At 41.6% G+C, this 19,539-nt stretch overlaps 1 protein-coding gene and 1 pseudogene across 9 annotated transcripts in view; one reads left to right on the top strand and one right to left on the bottom strand.

Annotated features, from left to right (window-relative positions):
* The window catches only part of LOC125722006 (uncharacterized), a 62,629-nt gene that overhangs the window by 21,076 nt on the left and 22,014 nt on the right, over positions 1 to 19,539 (top strand). The window lies entirely within an intron of this gene.
* On the bottom strand, positions 1,078 to 8,377 carry LOC125721989 (cytohesin-2-like; annotated as a pseudogene).

The following is a 19,539-nucleotide window of genomic DNA, read 5'->3' as shown; positions in this document are numbered from 1 at the left end:
GCTATTTTGAAAACATAGTTTCGGGTAAATATTAGGAGGTCATGGGTTGCGGATTTTTGGGCTGATTTCATAATGTTATACAGCAGCAGACTGCAAGGGGAAAAAGAAACTAATTATTATCAGTGCAAGTGGCTCCTAATCCTGAGTAATGCTGAATCTCTAGCCACCTAAAGTAAGAGACAGATGCACACGGAAAGCAGGGCTGCCGACTACCATGCATCTGGCATGACTTTCACGCTCTCAGACACTCACGCAAGGAATCTTCCACTATATTATTCCACTATAAGCCTAAATGTAGCTACATCAGAAGCGTTGGTGTAGTTTGCAAACCCTACATACCATTTAGAACAGGGGTCACCAACATGGTGCCCACTGGCACCAGGATGCCCCCAAGGACCACATGAGTTGTCCACGGACCTGTTCTAAAAATACCACAACTCACCAGTGGGCAGCGACTAAAATTTCATTGTATCTTGTTGTTATTCTTCTTTAATCACATTTGTATTTATATAGATAGAAAATGACAATATCCAAAAAAACATTTAAAACGTGTTTATTCTACATGAAGTTTAGATAAGTTTAGGTAAAGTCTGTTCTGGTAGCCTTTGTATGGCTCAGTACCCGTGAAGTAGCTCTCAGTTTCAAAAAGGTTGCTGACCCTTGATATATAGTATACCCCAATCATGGGTGATATATCCTAATCAGTAAAATAACAGTCGGCTAAATTCCGCATAGTGATCTCATTAACTGCGTGTTGTTGCTGAAATACATCACACAGACGTCGGGGGAATGTCGAATCATCAGAATATGTAAGATTTATACATTTGGTTAAGTTGAACGCATTTGCTGTTGAATGCAATTCCTATCACATTAACAATTACTGGTTGAAAAATGAATTGCTGTTAGTGTCTTAAATCATACTGCTGTAAAAGTAAAATTTACAACAGAAATCAATATGCTTAGAATATGGGTTAAGATGGAAAATAATTTTTCCATCCCAATCCCAATCATGTTGATGCAAATTTACAGCAGTGTGGATTCTCAGAAAAAAAGGTACTCTGACATAAAGATCAGCAATACAGTGCAAATAACATTTAATTTCACATTTATACAAAAAAAGGACAGGGCATTTCGATGATAAAATCTGTAGTGAACAATAAGTCGCATCAAAACAAAACCTGGTATTCGGTCATGCTACCTTAAGGTTAAACATTACTTTGTGCAAAGTTCCTTGTTCTGAAATAAATACTTTCTGCAATAGCACATCCAACCATATTCACACAGTCTTTATCGTTATTTATTTATTCAGCCGTTTTTTTCTTACTGCCAGCATCTCATAAAAAGGGTCAGTGCTCACAGCAGCAGTGATGCTCTGTATCCACTTGTCCTTCTCCTCAGGGGTTGGCGCCGAGATGCGGTACACCACATGATTGCCCTCTACCAGGCGACCGTCCGCCTCCGTTTTGCAGGCTTTCATCAGCTGTCTGCTGTTGTTAGGGATGTACAGTTCAAAGCAGTTAGGCTTCCTGAGATCCTTCACCTCACGGATGCTCAGATTCTCCAGCGGAATGATCACCCTGGGTTTCTTATCCGTAGTATGTTTAAAGTAGTAAAGGCAGTTATCCATCAGGATGAACCACCGCCTTTTCCATGTTTTCACCCGTCCTCCTCCCAGTTTGAAGAGCCAACCCTCTCTGTCAGGGTTGAAGAAGGCATTGTTCCCATTGTCTTCAGGAATCTTGAATGGCTCATTCTTTATGCTCTTATAAAGATTTCGGAGGAGATCATCTGGCAGGTTGCCTCCATCATTGATTCCTCGATTCATGGAGATGAACCTGTCCACACTGGGCTTGTCTCACACATTTGGATTATGAAGGCTAGTGTTTAGCATGATTATGGAAAATGAAAGTACATAGCAGGTGTCAATGTTTTGGAAGACTCCAGGATTACATTGACAGTACCTCTGCGCAAAGGCCTCCATCATCCTGTCAATCTTTTGTGCTTCTCCTGGCAGACGGAAACTCCAGAGGAACTGCCTGAGAGCCTGTACCAGGTTGAACCCTGCGAATTCATGAAGCCCAAGAAATGTTTGGAGGACTTGGATATTGAAGTCGTCTCTCTCACCCAGGTAATCCCCAATGGCTGTTTTGTTCAGCCCCTCTCCCTTATATAGGAGCTGGGCGATGTCCTCAGACGTGTGCCGGAGAAGATTGTTTTGTACCATGAACAGGATACCCTTCTTAGGGTCCATGTTGAATTTCTTTCTTCCCATGGCGACATGCCTATTCTTTTCTAAGATTTGGCTGCGTTTGGTGCTGGATTCAAGGCCCTCCACTTCCATGAGGGCCTCTCTCAGCGCCTCCCGCAGCCTCTGGATCTCCAGCAGAAGGGCTCCTTTCCTCAGCCGGATGTCCTCAAGTTCAGAGTGCTTCTCTGGACTCAGGTCCATGGAGACTGCAGCTGACAGGAAAAGGAGATCGTCAGCGGGTGTGGAGCTCAGCAGGTTGGCCATCTCTGCCAGTTTGGTTGTTGGTTCAACTCCCATGGCAGAGTAATCGTAACATTGTTAAGCCCTTGAGCAAGTCCCTTAGACCCAAGTGCTCTGACCCCAAACTCTCCTCACTTCGGACAAAAGCATATGCTGAATATATGTAATCCCAAAGGGCAGTTACAGAAGACCCCAGGACCGGAGTAACGTGGGAAGCAATTACTGATGCCTGGAAGCTTTGGGGCATGCAAATAAACTGCATCCAAAGGCAAATGGCTAATAAAGAATGCTCTGAATGCCAGGCATTCGTCCAGCAGTGAGATCGTAGAGATAATGAATAAAGATAGAAAGTGTGAATAAAGATAAAACATTTTGATTGTATTTGCGAAGCGATGCTGGATGTGCTGAGCTCGCCGGGAAGGTCATGTGGTCCGCATTCCCTCCCCATGCACACGTGATCAGCTCAATCACACCGAAATTGTCGGTTTGCTGCCCTTCAGGGAAACAATCTAAAGGGTGTTACGGGAAAAGTAATCGATGCAAGAGCCAATGATGTTCTCCTGGTGCCTACCCTTGTTTATGTTATCGTTACTGACACAAACAATGATGAACGATAATAAGCATTTATAAGCCATGATGACCGCACCATTAACGTGGAGTTGCACTAACGTCTGTTTTTATAGCTAACCAGCAAGTCAACCTCTCACCCTGGTAATGCAACAGCGCCGGTTAAACAATACGTTTACACAGAGTGCTTGTGATCAGTGGCCTATACTACAAATCAGGGTTACTGGCTTATCGAGGTAACTTGACGGATTTAAGGTACCACAGTTTAAATGAACTTCATATTTGTTCATCGGGATGTCTGAATCGGTGCTAATCAGTACTACGATGCCAGTTATGCAATGTAGTTTTGATAAAACTTTTCTGTCATTTAACATAAGAGGAAAAAAATAATTATACTGTAGTCAAATTGGCTGATATAAAATCATTTAAAACTGTGACAAATTTTGCCTTTTTTTACAGTGTATACTTCCAGTCACAAGGTAGCAGATACGGATTTCTGAAATAGCAAAGATAAAGGTCAATGATTAATATCCCTCATCTCTTTTAAAACTATAGGTAAGATGCTGTTTTGATATCCTGTCTAGGGTTGGAGTGTAACAGTATTCACGGGAAACGGGAATGGGACAAAGGGACAAACAGGGAGAGGGCAACAAGGGAACACCAGTGGGCAAAGGGATATTTTTTGTATTTTCATTTTTTTTCATGTATAATACTGAAACTGAACAAATAACCCTGTGCAAAAGACATTGGGAGTGACCACAGCCAAAATAACAAACAAAATCCCCAACTATCAAGTGCGACCCACAGCTAATCTCACCTAAGTGCAAAAGAAAAGGAAACCAAAAGACAAACACTCCACCTCACTCCCTAACCAAATAAACAGAGTCCAACACACACTTGCAAAACAAAATAGCAGTCACTCCCTATGCAGCAATACAATCACACATACATAACTTACACACAAGTCAAAGCAACGAGGAGGCTAGTGAAGACGTAAACCAAAGAAAACCAAGTGGGGAGACAGCAAGCCAAACTGAGGTCGCGGGGGGGACCGGAGCCTGTCCTTGGAACAACAGGCGTAGGCAGGAACCAACCCTGGGCAGGAGTCAACACTCTGCAGGGCGCAAACACTCACAACTCAGATTTGCCAATTAACCTACCCTGCGCACTTTTGGACTGTGGGAGGAAACCGGAGCCCCAGGTGGAAGTCTTTCCCCATTCACCAGATTATATTGCCAGAAGACTGAATATTAGATATCAAATACTAGAGTGACATAAAAACAAAAAACAAGTTTGCTTGTAATGAGACGCAAAACAGAAGATTATCTCTTTTTATATTTTGAGAAAACATTTTAACATTTATCCAACCGGTCAAATGGTTTAATACTTCATACAGCAGCATTTCTAAACTCATTCCTCAGCCCACCAGACAGCTCCACGTTTTTGCTCTGTCCCAGATCCCTGCATGCATGAACCAAACAGTCACCTTTTACTGCTGTGCTGAGAGCTTGGACAGAGCAAAACTGTGGATCTTTGCAGTGGGGTCCAAGGACTGGCTTGAGAAACCCTGGCATAGAGGAGACTGCAGTGAGAGCCAAGAAAAAAAGAGATTAGAGAGGAAGGTAAAATGCTTCTATTAACATGGCAAATAAGCTGCAAGTACAGACCCTGTGCTTCCATTACAAACAAAAAGCCTGTTTGACCCTCCTAAACACACAAGTCAGATTAACTTAACCAGGGGAAATAAGCATAAAACTTGACAAAGACTAGACTATGAAAAGGGAAGGTGAACATCATACTTACACAAACTTCTGCTAAAGCAAATGGACAAACCCCTTTTAACTGAATCAAGTTACTTTAAAAAATTAATAATCCAAAAATAAATCAATAAAAATTAAGAAAACCACAATCATGCTTTGAACTAATACTGCAGTCAGTCCTAAATGTTCTCATGACATTCTTTTCGTCACGACGCACACTCGGTACATACTGGTTAAAAATCATTTATAATCCTTCATGTTCCAGTCTATGATGGAGCACCCCAACCTGGGCCACCCATCCAACATGGCAGATTTCTGCCCCTTGGCCCCGGAGACTAGCAGACCAACCTCTGGAAACAGGGAACCAAGGGGACATGGGCCGCTGACTGGATGGGCGACTCCAGAATGAGGTGAAGCAGAAGGTAGACTCCACAGCAGAGGACCGAGGAATGTAGACCAAAACCAGGGAACCTGAAGTGGCAAGAACACAAACCAGGACAGACATATAAAACCAAAGCAAAGGCATCAGTGGCACAGCCCACCAGCTTGTGAAAGATGGCTACCTGGCATCATGAATCCCTTAATCAAAAACCTTTGTGATGGCAACTTTGCCACCCAGGACTGATCCCTCCTAAAGACCTCAAGTTTCAATGCAAGGTTTCCGAAATGTTTTGAAACATTAGTCCATGTGACTGCTGTGGTATTGTTCCAGGCAGGGAAAACAACTTAGGAGAAAATTTCCGTGCATGTTGGGTGTTTGTGGTACTGTTGGGCTGAGGGGGTAATTGAGTGACTATTAACCTTTGAAATCCAATTATATTATTTAAACAGGTTAGTAGTTAGACAGTGTGATTTAGATGAGGATAAGGATGTTTCATTGTCATTACAAAACGTGTTCTACATGAAGGGAACAAAATGAGGCACTCAGATCCGGTGTATTAGCAATAATAAAATAGAAATAAAATTGAAAGAACAATACAATGAATAATATGGCAACAATTAAAATAAAATAGAATAAAGACATTAAGATAGATTCCATTAGGAGAATTTAACCATGGATGTAAAGTGAGCAGGTGTGAGTGTATCAGAGATTACTGAGGTCTGTGTGTAATAAAGTATATGTGACACTGGCTGAGGAAGCAGCAACGTGTGTGTGTGCAAAGTCACAGTAATAACCTGCAGCACTGAGGGATCTATTGCAGCGAAGCCCTGACATGTAACACTGGTGATGAATGGCAGTGTTAGATATAGGTATAGTGAGGTACTTATAATTATAGTAGGTAGATTTAGTGGATTAGATTTAGTTAGAAACATACAGGGCAAATCTAGATAACACATACACACACAGGTTACATATAAATTTAAATTTAGGGGCAGTGTGTAGCTCGGTGGGCTAAGCCTCTGTCCCTGTGATCAGAAAATTGCCCATTTTAGCCCAGCCTGGGCACATCTGTGGGTCCTTCAGCAAGGCCCCCAGCTCCCTGGGTGCCACTATGACTGGCTTCCCGTCACGGCCAGCTCACTCTGAGCAAGTTGGGGGAGGCAAAACGAAAATATCTTGATGGGGATCAATAAAAAGTATTAATTCTTATCCTACGGTCTGAGCATTCGGTCAATCCAAGTACAGAGAGTGGTAATGTGGACAATGCTGCTTGCATTTCCGGCCCAGCAAGGTCTGCTGCTGCTCCACAGATATATATATATTCAGCACTGACCTTTTTCCATTCAGTGGTTGTTAAAATAACTTTGTGTAGCCTAGTAATGGTGTAGTGCAATATTCTTTGGTTTGTAATATAAGGGATTAAATAATATCTTCCAAGTGACATACAGGCCCTCCACATTTTCAGTCTCCTACCAGAGAGCATGAAAGCTCTTCCTACATTTGCCTCTGCTGTATCTCAGATTTTCAATAGGTAACATAGAAAACACATCTTTAACCTATTGTCTGAAGGCAGGGGGTCTGGAGGACTTCCACTGCGTGAGAGTTGTTCTTCCACCCAGCAGAGAGGAGAAGGCTGTGGCTCTGGCCTGTGAGGCGGTGTATTGTTTTTCTGCGGGGAGATGTGAGCATCGGGTGAGACTCGACTCAAATGCAGCCGCTTTGAGACAGACGTGGACTTTAAGGAAACACAGACTACACATGGAACAGCAATGACTGAGCTGGGGAACGCAGTGAGGGCAGGCATATTTATACACAGCACACTAATCAGCGACAAAACAGGTGTACAGGGTTAGGATGGAGAACTATAATGGGGATACAGGAGAATTAGGAGGGTTACAAAGGGCCAGCAGCGACCTCTGCTGGCATGAGTAAGAGGAGACATGAAAAAATAAGAGATTACAGATCATGACAGGAGCACCAAGCACAGCAACAGTGGGGTCATGCTCAATTATCACACCACATATATGAGAAAACATTATGAAAATATGTTCCTAAAAATTGTTCAAACATCAGCATGACCGAAACATACGACTGGTTGTACCTAGGCTACACTGGCACTGACAGCAGAGTGTAACAAATTACCAGCTACGACATATATCTGATGATTCAGAAGATAGACAAGTTGAAGAAACAAAGTGGTTAATTGACTATTGTATAATAATCAAATCACTTCATAATCATGTAATACATAATATGTTACGATGGGAAGAGGGACAATCCAAGGGCAGCCTTGTGGGTTTTATTGCTAACCAAAAGACATGAATAGAACCCAAGAGGAGGAGGAGAGCACAAATAGGAGGTAGGGAGGAAGGAATAAGCAGAAGGAGTCGGGGAGAACCTACTAACACGGGGAGCAGAGAGGGGTCCTCCTCCTTTTTGGGTGAAACTAATTGCTTGTGACATGGTAAGAGGCACCTTCTTTCTTGAGAGAATTTCTTTAAAGGGCAAGACAACCAAAGCTGTTAATCCAACAGGAAAAAATAGCCTTTGTAGAATTCTATGTGAAGACCCTCTGGGCCAGGCGCCCTGCCGCTCTGCATTGTTTTCTTTGCATGTACAACTTTGTACATACATGTACATAATTTTAATATTTTATCACGAAGCCTGAAGAGCAATATGAACTATATCATGCTTTAAGTAAATTGTCTCATCCATTATTAGATTTAAACACAGTCATAATCCACAGCAAACTGCACTTACAGCCTTCATCCTGCTCTTCAGTCTCTGACGTGCTGCATCTAAATGGGGACTCGTCAAAAAGCCAAGTGGAGCTGTCATGAATGAAGGCCTTGTTCAAGCTTCCCCAGCCTGACAGCAGGTTAGTCTCTCATTTGACTAAAGTATATTTAACTTCTACAGAACTTTGCAGGCTCATCTAGGATAGAGAATTTCTGCTGCTGAGCGCATTAGAAGAGATTCTCAGAGGGAGATACGAGTCCTAGGTGCCTGCTGGGTACATATTCAAGACAGAGTTAGGACCGACTTCAATAATTCTGCACTGTCTCCCAGATTACGGGAATTTTACAGTATTTTACTGAAAATTTCATTTATGTAATTTTACCTTAGACTTGGTCATCAGCCATGTGGATAAATTTCAGAACTACAGACGGTCTGTGGGTTGGGGGGACAGGCAGGTTGGCAGGTGGGGGCACACTGAATGCTCCTAGGGGTGTGGTGGGTGTGCTTATATGATTTACAGGAGACGAGGCTAACAAAGGCACTAAACTGCACAAACAGCCTCCTGTACGAAGTTTTACATGAAAAGGGGCCATGGGCTTGTTGGCGCCATGTTTCTTAGCAGACTGACTAATACAGCCAACTGGACCCGTCTACCTCTTCAAAAACATCCATGCAGAGTTTCCTGCCTGTTTCTGACAGCTTTCACTGTTTTTCTTTTTTGCTCCAGTATCTTGACCTTTACAATCTGGAGGATTGCTACCCTCCAACTAGCTGTTTTGGGTCAAAATGGCCCCATCTGCGTTAATTTGCATCATTAATTACAGCATAAATCGATACATTCCAGATGAATTTTTAAGGTAATTTCAACAAAAGCCTGTAAAATCATTTTCGACCACCATGTGACACCACAAGCAGTTAGGCAGAACTGAAAATATGATGTTAAATGTATCACAGTGCAATTGTTTTAAAAATAAATCAATGACTTTGCATGACTATTTTTGCACGACAGATTTAAATTTCATGTTTATAGTTCAATTTTATGTTATATAAACAAAATAATTTTTAATACAGTGCATTTTTTTATTAATTCAACAGCACCCATGTTCAATCCACTTAAGTTTGGAAGGTGTATTGGAAGGTAACGCAGATATTTCTTAAGTGGGCATCCAGAGATATCGTCCCCCCTCCAAGCACCCCTTTTCTCCACTAGTTCTGTATGGAGCTCGACAGGAGGAATGGAGAGGTAGAGAAAGGGGTTAGTCTCACACATAATGTAATGCAAAATAAAGAGTAAATGCAAGTGCCATGAAGCAGAATTGAGCTCCAGCAGGCCTCGACTTACAGTAAAGGAATTGTAAGGCAGACATGCTAACAAAACAGCTTTACATTCCCAATTCCAAACCATTAATGGGCAACCTTAGAGTGACAACGGCTAAAAAAAACCTTAGCTATAAGCAGGAATGAAACGTTGTGAAAAGCCAAGACTCCACGTGAACATGTTCTCCCCTTGCAGAGTCAGATCACGCATTTGAAGTGTTCCCAGGTGTTTGTGTGTTTTAGGTTCCTGTTAGTGAGGGGTCCTTTGCCGTTCTGTCTGACATCCAACAGAAAGTCCACTGTGTCTCTGCAACTTAAGCTGAGTCAATGTAAGTGTGTGACTCAGTAGCTCAAGTATTTGGGCTTGTAATCCAAAGTTTGCTGGTTTAAATCCAGCTTCAGATGGATAACTGTATGTTTATGGGCCATTGAGTTATGAAAAATAATCAATGTAGTGAATCACTATATTCTCAAATTACTTGTTGTACTTTTATGAACAACACCATTTATTAAAGAAACAAATCTGCATTGGCAGAATGAAGAATTAAAAATGAAAATAAACTATCATTTAAGATACTGTGGAAAACTGAATTTACAATATTTGTAAATTGAAGGAAGAGTCCATTAACTTAAAACCGTTTTTTGGTGGATTCTATTTTTTTTACAGTGTATGACACGCTTGAATTCACTGAGCTCAAGTGTATGTGAAAATTAATATATTTACATCTAGTATGTTTCATGGCTTCACTGTATTTCCCTGTGCAATGATCAGTTTTATCTAACTGGTGAAGTTAAAGGCAGAGCTGAAATTTAGTTTAGTCATGACCTCAAAATTTAATTGAGTAGGTATTCTGTACAACCAGACGGATCTGCTGGTTGGGCTGGTCATCACCTGCTTTTTCTAAGTGAGGTCAAAATGTAAAGTTTCAAATTGGACAATATATATTAATCTGTTTTTAATGTTTTTACAAAATATTTTTTATGTGTTTATAATAGGTATAATGGGCTTGTACATTTGATTCTTCCTTGATTTCGGTGTAATGAAGTGTAACTAGTGAACAAGAGAGAAGCTTTTGGGAAGCATTATTGAGCTGATTGTCCAGAGTCACTTGGGTGATAATTAAGGTCAATATAAATCACCTATTACCCACTGTAATCCTTTGTATTCCCCCCGCACACTCTGTTAACAAAATAAGAGGGTTGAAGTTAAATCAGGTTAAAAAGGTAAATTTGATCCTCCGCCTATCGCGGAAGATGCGTTCCAGACCCATCAGCGATAGGTGAAAATCCACGATACAGAAGGATCATATAAATCTTTTTTGAAGTTTAAGCCTTAAAATACCCCTCCCACATGCTTTAAACACATGTAAACTCATTAAAACACATATATCGGGCTATGATAAATGTCGGGCTAAGGATATGAGTAACATAATAATAATAATAATAATAATAATAATAATAATAATTTTTAATATATATACACACACACACAACTTTCTCTCTATATATGTAACGGAATATATAAAAATAAAAACATATATGGCTCTTACACGTTCTTTTCATCCTTCTTCATGTAGCGTACTGTTGATTCATTCAAGCCATAATGCCGAACGCCGTCCGCATAACGCTTTCCTTCCCGAAGCACATCCAGAAGTTTTACCTTCTCCTGAATGGTCAACGTCTTCCATCGTAGGGCTTAGAACAAAACGAAAACAATCGGACCACAAACAATGTACGGGATACGCAGAGAATTGTGAGGCGTCGGAGGAAAATCCGCAATATAGTGGGGGAATCGCTGTAATGTGAAATCTGCCAATCCTGGTTTTCAGCACCATGGACAGAAACCTGTCGTTTATAGGGACCTATTATGCCCATTTTCACTGTTCATAATTGGATTTTTATGGTCTGCTAGAATAGATTCACCCTTTTAATAGGTGATATCCTAGAATCCAATATATTATTGCAGGGCTGTTTTCATTTGATGTTAACCAAATGTGATATATTTATTTTTACTTTTGATATCTCGTCCTTTTCCCCATAACTGATAAGAGCCGCTGTCCGCTGAGACAAGCTGGTGTGTTTTTACTGCTCACTGAAAAGTGGGTGGTGCGGACATTGTGTATTACATCACACTCTGAGACAGTCACTGATTGGTGGGCTCTGAGGGGGCAGTGTGACCTGAAAATCATCCATCAATCAACCCAGGATGGGGGGCAAGCCCATCGCAGAGCACACTCACACACCATTCACTCACACATGCTCTCCTACGGGCAATTTAGCAAGTCCAATTAGCCTCAGCATGTCTTTGGAATGTGGGGGGAAACCGAAGTACCCAGAGGAAACCCCACGACGACATGGGGAGAACATGCAAACTCCACACACATGTGACCCATGCGGAGACTCGAACCTGGAACCCAGAGGTGTGAGGCAACAGTGCTAACCACTGTACCGCTCCTGAAAATCATGAACTATTTTAAATGTTGAAGTATTTTTGAAATATTTATTAATTTTAAATATTTATTAAATCAAAACATTTGGCAGTATACATGTTATAGCTACTTATTAATGAATAAGCAATATAATAAGATTCAATTTTGCTTTCACTACTTAAAGCACCAGAACAACGTATTTGAAAAATTCAACAGCAATATCTCTTACCAGAAATCAGGAACAGGTTAAGAAAATCCACAGCAGTTTAATATACGAACTATTTCCTTCTACCCGACTCCACACACCAATAATATCACTGCGCAGCAGATATCGCCAGAGAGCTCGCGCTTGTGTCTAATGCGCAGTGATACGAGTAGTGTACTTCGATAGAAGCCCGACATTTCTACTGCTGATATTTCCAAACCTGAACAACTCCCAGCAGAACTTTGATGAATAGATAGCATTAAGGCCCCTCTAAAATATCTTTTTATAGTTTTGGGGTGAACCTCCCATTTAAACGAAGTACATCGTGGTGCTCATGAATTTGAAAGCCTAGATGCCTCATCTCGCTTTTCCACAACGTGTCAGCAGCGCCACCATCTTGGAGCGATAATTAGACATAAACAAGCAACATGTCAGGGTGTAGATAGAAAGATCTTTTAGCCATAACTTCTTTACTAATTAACGCATTTATATCTTACAATTATGTAGAATAAATAAACAAGCCCACCACTACTGCCCCCCCAAATTTATGTAGTACTGCTCATAGTATTCTCAACAAAAACTAATCATGCTAGTATCCCGTCAGTATCACAGGATAGTAAACATGTTATGTATCTTATTTGACCGTACCGCAGATTTTTTTACCTGTGAAATGTTCCCTGTTTTCTAGTTTTAACATTCCTCATGTTGTTGCAGTTTCGAAAATAGTCGGTTCACTAAATCATATCTATGAATTCTCTATTTCACAATTACCGCGCCAACATCGCGTATCGCCCAAAGAGGCACACAGGGTTTCAAATCTATGGCGGTGCTGCCTACGCTACTACCCGTCACATGACACAGGAGCTACCGAATTCCCGCCAATCGGGAGCCGGCTAGATCAACCACGCCCACCCGTGACATAGAGAAGAGTGAGGCGAAAGAAGCGAATCAGTTTAAAAATGTCACCATTAATGCGGTATTTAGTAGTCTGGAGAAATTTTACTTTAAGCAAGGTACAAAATAAAGTTGTAGTATTTGTAATAAAATTTGAAGATTAGCCATCCCCAAGGAGCTGACAGGAAAGCCAGGTACAGGTTTAGTCCTCCTTAATCAGCTTGTCGGTTACTAAATGTCGGCAAATAAGCTTGCCTTTTTCTGTGATTTTTTTTTCAGTTTAATTGACACTTAACGAAGTAATCTGAGACCTGAGATATAACATTAGCAACGATGGTCATTTTTTACAATCATGGATTTTAACATTGAGGATGTGTGTCACATGTCATTTTTACATAGAGGGAGTTTAATTGTTTTTATCTGTGTCTGTGTGTCAACATATGTCTATTTAGTTATGTCACTGAAATGTATGATTAGTATTGACATTTCCGTAGACTACTATGTTTCAATAAAACTGTATGATCCTTTGGGAGTTGGGCAATAGAACGGAATTTTAAAGTATCAATAAGAAATACTATTAATGAAGTAGCCGCCATAACCTTTTGCTTTGTATGAAGTGTGCATACAAAACACAAATAATGCAGTTGTACTGTTATGTATATAATTTAAAAGGTATACTTGCCAGCAAAAGATTGAGTTAATAAAATTAAATGAAAAGTATTAAGACCCCTTGTCATTCATAGTATTATATACTTCTTAATTTTACAAAGACTTTTTTCCTATCATATTTTTAAGTTTTTGAAGTTGATAATCTGGAAAACTGCTGCCAGGGATCAACTATCCATTCTTGACTCTTGGAATAGGAATTGAAGTCGAATCAAACAGCCTTACAGCACCCTCTTGTGACATACAGTAATATGGAAAACAGAACAATTACTAACTGAACGCAACATCCCCCCTTTACTTATGTATTCTTCTTCCTGCAGCAGCACTGTATTCTATAAAAGACACGCCTTACCTGTAACATTTCTTCCTATAAGGTCATTACACCCCAGACAAAACAATAATGTAAGTTCAACAAAAAACATTGTGCTTGTGCCTTCCTGTAAGTGCAAAACCTTTTCACTATGAACTGCCTGTTTTGCTTCCAACAGAAATCATTTACAATTAGAAATGTTCCATTCACTGAGGACCACAGTAAGAGGATCTATGAACAACTGTTATATATTTTACACTGAATCTCTCTTTTCCTTTAAGGTATCTCTTTCTAACCAGAAAATCACGCTCAGAACATGCACTTCATTTCTTTGTTTAATTCTGTGAAGTTCCATAGTCCTTGAGCCGATGATGGTTTGTGTGCCCTGGCTGCACAGCTTCCAGTTCCTTAGGCCATTCCAAGCTCAACTGTTCTTTCAGGACCAGTCTTTGGCAGGGCTGGAAATTTGGGAAGTCCACTGGGTACTGAGGCCAAATGGGCAGCATGCCATGCTTTCCCGTCAGCCAGGATGGGTCTCGATGGGTGCAGAGAATTTCTGATGCCCTTTTTGCACATGCGCTGGTTTCCACAGCCACACTCTGTGCCCTTCTCTGAATGAGGGAGTGCGAGCTCCCTGTCTTGCATCACAGTACTGTTTCATGTGAGATTGGCAAAGAGACACCAAGCAATGCACTTTATTATCATGTCACTTAATTATCACTTATGCCCCTTCAGTATCAGGCCAAGTACAAACACTACACAAGCAGAGTATTCTGTGGGGAAAAATTAATGTCCTCAACTGCTGAGAGCAGCGTGCTGGTGATGCTCTGTGCTCATTACATCTGTGAGCTCATTACTCTGTAGTGCTTTTCAATGCTGCATTGAGCAGCTGCCAGGATGTTATGCTACCTCTGAGGATGAATGTTTGTTTAGAAGTAGAATAATTCAGAATAATTCAGAAGATGGATACAGATTTTCTCTTATGAAACAAGACACTGGCTCACTCATAATTGTCCAATAAAAGGTAAGGAGCATTCCTATTGAACAATCATGACTTCTAGCTTAAGTTAACTCCGCTAACTGAGAAATCCTGCTTAGTGGAACACCTCCCTGGTCAGAAGAGAACAACTACAATAACCAAGAGTCACTACCTGGCTTCTGGTTATTGTGCATTAGCTCACAGCTCAGACTGGGAGTCATTTCATAATGAATTGACTCCTCAAGACCAAGCCTTGCAGTGGACTGCAAAGCATCCAGGGACACTGCGCAGCACGTTAAAGGACAGCTCTTATGGAGTGACCACTAAACGTAAAAGTGGAAAAATAAATCATTTAAAAAATTTTAAATGAATAGTTAAGGAAGATGTAGCATTTGATTATGTCCATGCATTTTATAATCTATTCAGTACAGGATCATAGGGGAGTCACAATAGGACATACTGTAAGGAAGGGGAATATTCTGCCAAGAAGGTCAGTGCATCATAGGACTCACTGACAGACACAGACACACACAGGCACAAGGAAACAAGCAGCAGAACATGCATATCACATGCAGAGCTCAGCCATGATGTTAAGAGCACGACACCCTGAGCCAACAAGCCTGTAGGACCTAAGAACAAACTTAGATTTGGGTTTAAAGTGTTCTATCTGGGATTTTCTTGCTGTTGGTACTACAGCCAGACACACAACAGTCTGTAGTCATGATCCTCGTTCCCCAGTAAAATACTCTTATTTTCTTTCATGCGTACTTTGACAATGACATCAGCTTAATACAATGCATAAGGCTCACAAGTTGAAACTTCAAGAATAGGCACAGACCATGACATCACCTTAAAACCAGCTTGGAAGGTGATGAAATTGTAACCTGGCTGTCTTCATCGCCTGATTTAATCCCCATCGTTAACTTTGGGGCCTTAATGTAGCATAAGATTAACCACGATCACAAACATTACACTTCTCAGAGTGGCATCTGGGAGGTTGTCCTGCCTGCTTGTGAGTGTGTGTGTGTGTGTGTGTGTGTGTGTGTGTGTGTGTGTGTGTGTGTGAACTGATAGCAGGCTCATGATGGTCATTGACAAGAAAGGGCATTAAACTTGGCAAAAGGGACCGCAAAGAATGGCAGATTGTTATTCTTTATATAAATTCAATAACTAACTAAGTCTTCTTTTATTATTTCTTCTCTTAAAAGAAAAGAGAGAAAAATCCATCAGTTTCTTTTGTTTTCGTTTGTGACTAATTTTCTCTAAAAATGAATTTACTTTTAGCAAGACAAAACTTCTGAATTCATTTTCCCAGTCTGTCAGTTTGCACGCACACACACACACACACACACACACACACACACACACACACACACACACACACACACACACACACACACACACACACACACACACACACAGTCAAATGCATTCATACATGTATATATAAATAATCAGGAGTGGTACTTTCACCACGATATGTCACCCATGTCTTCGAGTAGTGAACCAGTTTTCAATACAATGGTTAAAAAGGCTCAAACCTTCAGTGCCTCGTTGTGCCATCTCTACCAGTGTTTTTTTTCAACAGGGAAAATACAAGTTGTATGCTGGCCTTAGAAGCACAACTTCAAAGAATAGCTGCCATGCTTCTGTCTAGCATGGCAGAGGGAGTAAAATGGTATGGGACTGCATTGGTGCTGGTAAGGTGGGTGATTTACACAGAGTACAAGGTGCAATGAACCAGCAAGGTTACTGTTCTGTTTTACAACTCATGCCACCCCCTGTGGTCAGCACTTCTATCAAGCAGCAAGGCTGATTCAAAGCACACTGGTGAAAGATGAGGAATCCAGAGAACTGTCCTGCTTGACTGGCCTACAGAATCATCACATCTCCAGCCTATCAAGCTCATGTGAGACCAGCTTCACCGTGAGGTCAGAGAAAATACCAAGCCAGTCCCACCTCTGGGAATAGCAGGATTGAAATTTCCCCTAATATTGTCATAAACGGACAGCTCTAATGGCAAAGGACTGCAAAGCTGTAATTGCTGCAAATATAGTTTTCATACAGTTTGATTAATTAAAAATGAAGATGAAACTTATTGCAATATTTATTATATCACAAAGCAGAAGGCAGCAGGGAAAAGTAAAAAAAGAATCACCCCAGATGGGACTTAAAACCACGATATCCAGCTCAGAAAGTCAGAGCCGTGGGCGTTTGGCCAGTGGGGCAACTGGCAGACCTGAGCTTATGACCGGGACACTTGACTCACAATGGAAGCTCAGCAAATTATAAGCAAGCCTACAAAAGTGACATGAATGGATCTGTGTAATCTATGGTAAAATGCATCTTGGGGCTGAGACATTAACACTCACAGTCCAGGAGAAGATGACATCCATCACTGGATCTCACTCAAATGCGCTCATCGAATTTCCGCTATGCCTTTGGCATTTAATGTTTGTACTTAGCTGAAGAGCTAACTGCAAACATTACTTGAATGGGAAATTAAAAAAAAAAAACATTTGCATTACAGCAATACGTCACACATGACTATGTAAGGGAATAGATGAAACCCTGAAATGCCGAACCTGAACAAGGTTTTCTGGATTACATTCATAATCCTTTGGATCATCGACGACTGTTCAGCAATAAAACCAATAGGTAATGGACACAATCCACTCACCTACAGTAGAGGGGAGCTTCTCCAACTGCAGTCGGCTATCACCTCAAGGCCGGCAGTTGCTCTTCCTCTGGAGTTTCGCCTGAGTAAAAGAGGTAGGTGAGGAGGTGTACGCTCCAGACTGGGGAGGTGACCCTTCAGACCACCGCTACTCCCCATCATAATGGCCAATGTATGTTCACTCCAGAATAAAATGGACTTATTGCATGCCAAGTGTCGGGTGGAGCGGTATCACCTGTGTTATTGCCCTGACTGAAACCTGGCTTGATGACACCATCTCAGACTCTGAGGTTAGTCTCTCTAATTTTATGATCTGGCAGACTGACAGGATGTCTCAGTCAGGTAAGAAGTGGGGTGGTAGGGTCGGCATATTTGTCAACGAGTGGTGGTACACGAATATTAAAGTACACCGCATTGTTTGTACACCTGACAGAGATGCTGATTCTATCTGTACGCCCCTTCTACCTTCCGTGGGAATTCCCTACTGTAGTAATTAGCTGTGTCTACATTCCACCAAACGCCAACACCAAGGCAGCGGCGGAGCTAGTGTGTGAGGACGCCAGCTCCATGACGGCAAGATATCCCGACGCCCCGGAGTTACTGCGGGTGATTTTAACAACTGTAATGTCAACGCTGTTTAGCCATTGTTACGATCCTCAGTCTAGGGTTGAGGACCGCCAGAAAGGTAAAGGGAAAGGAGAGGGGAAAACGAGACAACCAGGGTATGGGAAAAGGGAACACGGGACACAAAGGGATCTTTTTTTGTATTTTTTTATGTTTATTCACAAAGACCTTCACACACAATAGGGCAACAGACTTCGGGAGTGACACCGGCAAAACAATAAACAAAACACCACTAACGAATACGTCCCAAACTAAGCTAACTCTAAACGAAAAGAAAATGACACAGACTAATCCTAACTCCCTAACCAAAACACAGAATAAGCAACACGTACGCAAACCAAAACAGCCGTCACTCCCTACGCACTTAACAGAAACGGACATACAGAACACCAAAGCCGAAACACAGTATCCGAGGGGCGAAGCAAGAGAGGAGTCAGGAGGAAGGCAATAGATCATAAACCAGAAAGCAGTCAAAACCAAAGGCAAAGGTACAGAGGGATAAGGCAAGAGACGAAAACCGGAAAACCAAAAACTGTCATACACGATAAATCACAAGAACACAAGCAAACCAATACAACAAAAACCAACTATGAGCAGAGCTGCCGCTACTCTCCCGCGCCGGCCTTTTCAATTCACGAACGCGGAAGTAGCGTCGAGGCTCGGGGCGTGGCCAGGTCCGGGAGGCGGAGACGAAGGCAGCCGAACAACAATCAGGACAATCCCCCCCCCAAACCTTACGGCACGTAACACCATCTGTACCATCTTTTTCTCAGTATGTGGATATTCCCACTAGGAAGCTTAATACTCTGGACTTATGTTACAGTAACATCTCTGACGCCTTCATCGTGCGTGTACATCCTCCACTTGGCCACTCTGACCACAATGTTGTCTTCCTGCTACCTCACTGCAAACCAGAACTGAAGCGCATTAAACCGCATGTGCACCTGGCCACCCTCTGGTCGGAGGAGGCAATTGAACGACTATAAGGTTCACTTGCATGTACAGATTGGGACATTTTCCAGGGTGATCAAAACCATAAAGTTTCTGTAATTACAGACTACATCAAGTTTTGTATTTATTCCAATATTCCCACCAGAGCTGTCTGGGGATATCCTACCTACAGACCCAGTATTACTTCCCATGTTAAGCACAGCTTGAAGGAAAACACAAAGCATTTCTATGCAAGGACTGGTCTTCTGTCCAGTCACATAGTAGACATGTAAAGAATGAGATAATCAATGCCAAACTCAAATATAAGAATAGACTGGAGCAAGAGTTCAGTACAATGAACACCAAACAGGCCTTTTGGTTACTCACCCGTCAAATACCCTACCATGACCTTCATCCCATAGGCACTGATCTTACAACTTTTGCTGACTCCTTAAACTCCTTCTATACAATGTTCGATAAGCAGGACTACTCTGCTGTCTGTGAGGAGCTGCTCAATGGCCTTCCCTCTGACGATCCTACAAACCCTCCCTTTACTGTAGAGGACGTGAGGC

Source organism: Brienomyrus brachyistius, unplaced genomic scaffold, assembly GCF_023856365.1.
Source record: "Brienomyrus brachyistius isolate T26 unplaced genomic scaffold, BBRACH_0.4 scaffold36, whole genome shotgun sequence".
Taxonomy (NCBI): domain Eukaryota; kingdom Metazoa; phylum Chordata; class Actinopteri; order Osteoglossiformes; family Mormyridae; genus Brienomyrus; species Brienomyrus brachyistius.
This window is presented reverse-complemented; position numbering and strand designations above follow the sequence as displayed.